General features: G+C 33.5%; 1 long non-coding RNA gene across 1 annotated transcript; it reads left to right on the top strand.

The window, feature by feature from the left end:
* Positions 1-2,920: 2,920 nt before the first annotated feature.
* LOC111991543 (uncharacterized) lies at positions 2,921-5,137 on the top strand. The gene is made up of 3 exons (XR_002880744.2): positions 2,921-3,118; positions 3,720-3,771; positions 4,837-5,137. It is a non-coding gene; the product is annotated as an uncharacterized LOC111991543 (long non-coding RNA).
* The last annotated feature ends 257 nt before the right edge of the window (positions 5,138-5,394 follow it).

Raw genomic sequence — 5,394 nt, 5'->3', positions numbered from 1 at the left:
AATTCAAGAATCTCATGAAATTAGTTCAAGACCTCTCTGCAATGCTCAGGAAGCCTGGGATCAATGCTTTAGATGCTCGCCACAACTCCTTAGTGACAACTGGTATTGCTTCATTCGTGAACATGTAAAACATATTGAGGAGCCTGAACAACAAGGTGAAATGTAGCAAATTTAGTTCAACCTATTGAAGTGTCATATACATTGCCTATTGTTCGAAAGGATGATTCCATTATCCTTGATGAAGAGAAGGTTCTACAAGGGAGTGTAACATTAGAGGGTGCACATGACATGATATTGGAAGTTGCTGAATGTTCTATCAATCAGCCCTCCATGGTGCACGTAGATAAATAGCTTTATGAAGTGAAAAAAAAGTGGATACCATAGTGCTTCTTATGGTTCAAGATAAGATTGTGTTGATTCCACACATTGATTTTGTAATTACAAAAGAGTTTAATGATATGATAGAAAGCAAGGTTTTGCCATTCTCCGTGCTCCCAAATATGATTCCTGAATTGAGGCAAGTGTTGCATGCCAAAGCTCTATTCATTCCCTGCTTCAAAACTCGAGGTCAAGTTTTCTCCAACCAGGGGAGTATGATGCAAGGAGCACCAAAATCATCTAAGTTGTTATGTTTGAATTTGAAATTTTGTCTTTAATTTGTTTTTTAATGTTGAGGTTTTTAAGGGATTTAATTAGGTATTTTCTATATTGGTGTAATCCATGAACCCTACTAAACTAGTGCTCTTGTAATCTTAAAAAGGGGTATGAGAATTTGAATGGGAAAATTATGAATTGAGAATGTGTTTATCTTTGTTTGGTGGTGACACCACCCTTAGGTGGTGATGCCTATGGTTTCCAAGCAGGTTCTAGGTGGTGAAGCTTAAAATTTATTCTATTTATTTTCTTTGTCTTTATTATCTCTATTTTCCTATATCAAAATTGATTTAACATGTATATTACAGAGAGATGCTCCACATATCCAATGGACATAATAAAAAAGCCATCACCAAGCCACACAGGTATTGGAGTTAAAACATCAAAACAGTTGAGCTTAAATAGATTGAAGTCCTTACTATATGTAGTTTTCTAGTTTTAATTATGTCATACAGTCCAGATTTCAGTATTTATACAGCACTTGAGATTCTATTGCGATTATCAAGAAGAATAATTCATCAACTTCTGGAAACCGGAATCTGTGTAAATAATATATTTAATTTAGCACTATATATATATATATATTATAATCACTAGGGAATATATAGATAATCACGTCAAAGCCCGCTCCCCAGAGGATGATAACTTCTCAGCTGTGTAGCACTGCAGAACCCCAGGGACCTCTCCATTTTGTTCTTCCTGACATTAATATATCCCCATTCAACAAGAAATCTCATGAATTTAACTGAAAAGAAGGTACGCAAGTTCAAGCCATCTGAAACTCTCAAGAGATTTGAACTAAGATGATAGAGTATAACCACTACCAACAACATAAAAGCAGACACCTTCAACACCCTGCAAAATGTAATAATGAAGACACCACCAGATCACTCCAAGACTCCACCCAAACTTGTGTTTAGAATGGACTCTCCACTTTTTGGCTTTTAGCAAGTAAAAATTGAAGGCAATTCAAGCCAGGGTCAGGATTGTCAATCGTGAGTAAAATCCCCACGTGTACCTGCAATGGGCAAGGACTTCTCACCTTACACTTGTGAGTATGTTTGAGAATAGTTTATTTGACTTTTTGTTAAAAAAAATTTGTTGAAAATATGTTAAAGTATACTTGTACCTTGAAAAAATTTGAAAAAACTAAGAAAATGTGAGGAAAAAAAAAAAAAAAAGAGGTTTTAAAAAACTGTATATAAAAGGTAAAAACTAAAAACTAAAATTTAAAGCTAATGCTAAACTCACTCAGTAGTCAGTATACCGTTTTGAAGATTAAATTTCCTTGCATGGTTTACTATCAACAATTATGTGCAACAAAGCACTTAACATAATATGTGCTTTGGTAAGGTTCAAAAGGCCCTGCTTTGGTAAGGTTCTACATCATCAAAAGAAAAAATAACTAAATATGTGCTGTTTATCAATTTCAGAATGTTCAACAAAGCACTTACAGTTGTTTAAATTTTTTGTCATGTTTATACACTAATATATCCTAATGTATAACATTCATATTTCCATTTTGACAAGTACGTACTTGCCAATTGTTGGGAGCCTTTGGTCCATTACCACCACTAAAATTTTGTAAACAGGATCAAAACTGTGTACAAGAACTAGAAGTTGTAAACAATTTCTTTAAGAAGCTGAGCCGGGGACCTCAACTCTTTGCATGCAATCCAACAAAACATGACAGTGGGCATCAGTAAGTTTTCTGAAAAGGAAATGGTAATGCAGTGCCCATTCAATGTGTGCCTGTAACATGGGAATATGTAAGACTTGAGCACTACAGTGATTCATAGTAAGAACTTGCTACTAAGAAAAATCTGTACCACTATTTTATCGCATGCAATAGAGCACATGTGTACATAGTTTAATTCATAGAGTACGTGTTGAATTAACTAGCTAATTATCTTAGGCTATGTGGACTAATGGCATTAGAATTAGTCTCTTATATTAGACCATGTATTTATAGATACATGATTGTAATTTAACGTTAGATATCAATGATGAATAAACCAATTGTTTAGTGCATCTCTCTATGGAAGGTGACTACCTCAAATTAAGTTTATTTTCTTACAATTCTTATTCATCCCAATTAGAAACCTCTAAGTTCCTGAAATCAAATAGCTAGAACATGTAACGTCCTAGTCAATCAGACAAAAAAATAAAAATAAAAAGAGAGAAGTCAGATTTTATGGGTCTCACGTGCCTCCTAACTACCCCACCTACCTCACCCATTCCCACCACACATTTCACTCCACCTTATCTCCCCTCTTTGGCCGGCTCACTCACTTCACTTCTTTTCTATTTTTTTTCATTTTCTCTCATACACTCCTCTCTACTTTTATATCCTCTCTCACCGGTACTTCCACACCACCACCACCACCATTTCCACCATTATTTTCCAGCAAGATCACCAAAAAATTCTTGAGAACCTATAAACACCTTCACATCCTTTTTTGAGGTAAAAATTTCTAATATTTTTGGTGGGTTTTACATTTTTGCTTAAAGTTATTTTTATCTAAGCTTTAATAATGATACACATGTGATTTATGAGCATTGGAAGTGATATTTATGTGTTTGTATGTATGAGTTTTGTATTGGTGGAATTATTTGATGAGTGGACATATGGTTTGTGCTAGTGATAACTATTTAAGGTTTATGTATGGTGAAAAATTTAGGGGTTTTGAGTTATAACATGTGATGGTTAGTAAATCTAATTTTTCCATTGCCATTGGGTTTATTTGAAGTTAGTTGAAGTTCTAAATTTCTTGTCTTGGAGGATTTTTTAATTTTGCTTTCATGGGTCTCTTAATGATGTAGTGTAAATTTTATAGAATCTAGTTATGATGTTGGAGATGATATTAAATGAGTTAACTTTATAAATTGGAATTCATGCTTTGTGAATCAATTTGTTGAGAAACTTTGGAAGTAAATATATTATTATTGATGAGGTTAAATACTAGGCTTGCCTAATTAAGTGCTCATTTGGTAATTCATAAATTGTAGCTGATACAATTTCAAGCTCTATGCTTATTGTGATAGGTTTACTTGATATTGTTTAGGTTCTAGCTAATCTCCTTGAAGCTTGGAGAATTAGGCTTTTGTGGTTGCGAGGTAAGTAGCTTTTAATGAGATTTTTGAACAATAACCATGTTGCATAAATGTTGTTTTTGGGTTAGACATGCTTTTGGAAACTACCTATGGAAACTATATTTTCCTAAAAACTATTGTGTCGTAATCTTAATATATATATATATATATGATTATATATGAAAATGCATCATATTTGGTATTGCATTTGGGGAATGCATGAATTGTTGACATGAAAAATGAGCATATTTTATTTAATCTTTGATAAGGAAATCATGGATTTTATAGTATATTATAAAATTTAAAGATGCTTATCTTGTCTTGTTATGTGAGAAATTGATAGAAAATCTCTTGACAAGAATGAAGTTGAAAACCTTACAATTTGTAGAGGTTGGATTATTTAAGATTTTTTTGAAACTATCTGGATATAAACTATGTGTTTCAAGTAATGTAACCTGTGAGCTTACTTGGTTTTAACACCATGCCATGTGTGAGTTCCCGGTGATCACCCGATTTGGTTTTCGTAGTCTTTGTGACAATGGAATCAAATCTAGGTCAGTGCTCTTTCACTTTGGATGATGCATTCTTACCTACTGCCCATGGGGGAAAGAGGTTCCTTGATTGTGTGCGGGTGAGGCTGTTACCCATGAGACCAAGAGACCACATGCAAGAGAGGTATTATTTGACGCGCTCTCTCTGCTGCCCATGGGGAGGAGAGAAAAACCTTGAGAGTATAGGTGAGGCTGTTGTCCATGGGACTAAGAGTCTGCATACCAGAGAGGATAATATCATGCCAATTGTGAATGGGTGGATCTCCTGACCAGTCTATGTGGTAGTGTGGTATATTTGTGATAATTTACCTTATGTTAGATATTATGGCTTTGAAAATTATATTGTTGGTACTCACAGATTATACTATAGTATATAGTTTCAAGGTATTTACTTTGAGAAATTTTGTGTTTCATTATTCAATCATTCTTGTCATATCATATGACTATTATTAAAAATGGAACTTGTATTTCCCACACCTCCATTAATTATGCAACTTATTAGGCTCTGTCTCATTCTATTATTTTATAAATTTTTCAGAGTAGGCAACAATGTTTTGAGACAGCTTTTAGGTGGCTAACAATAGTTAAACTAACTACTGATGGAGGCTGAACTTTTGTCATGGAGATATTAGATGATCTGCATCTTAGAATAAGTTTGACTCATTCTTTTGTATATTATAGTGGTTGTGACGTTATTCCTACTGATAGGACAAGCTGATAATATGTAATTATTTATTCAGACCTCTATTCTTTTATGACCAATGGTCATTGTAATTATTGCTTAGAATTTTAACTTACTTTGAGAGTATATTCAATGGAATTATTATGATAATTTTTTATGTTGGTACTTGATATAATTTATGTGGATTGAATTGTCAAAAAAGAAAAATCTACAAGCACTTTGAGACGTCTTTCTCATGCTATGGAATCTTTGAGGTTTGGGGCGTGACAGAACATCTTATCAATGTTAATCCCCAACAACTGATCTATTACAAAGAATCCATATTTCAGATGATACTTTTGATGAAGGGTATAAGTGATGCATACTATAAGCATCTCACTGATGAGGAACTGAATTCAAAATTAAATAAAGTTA

The sequence above is a fragment of the Quercus suber genome, unplaced genomic scaffold, assembly GCF_002906115.3.
Source record: "Quercus suber isolate HL8 unplaced genomic scaffold, Cork oak 2.0 scaffold_949, whole genome shotgun sequence".
NCBI classification, from domain to species: domain Eukaryota; kingdom Viridiplantae; phylum Streptophyta; class Magnoliopsida; order Fagales; family Fagaceae; genus Quercus; species Quercus suber.
The sequence above is the reverse complement of the archived record's forward strand: the minus strand, read 5'-3'. Positions and strand labels throughout refer to the sequence as shown.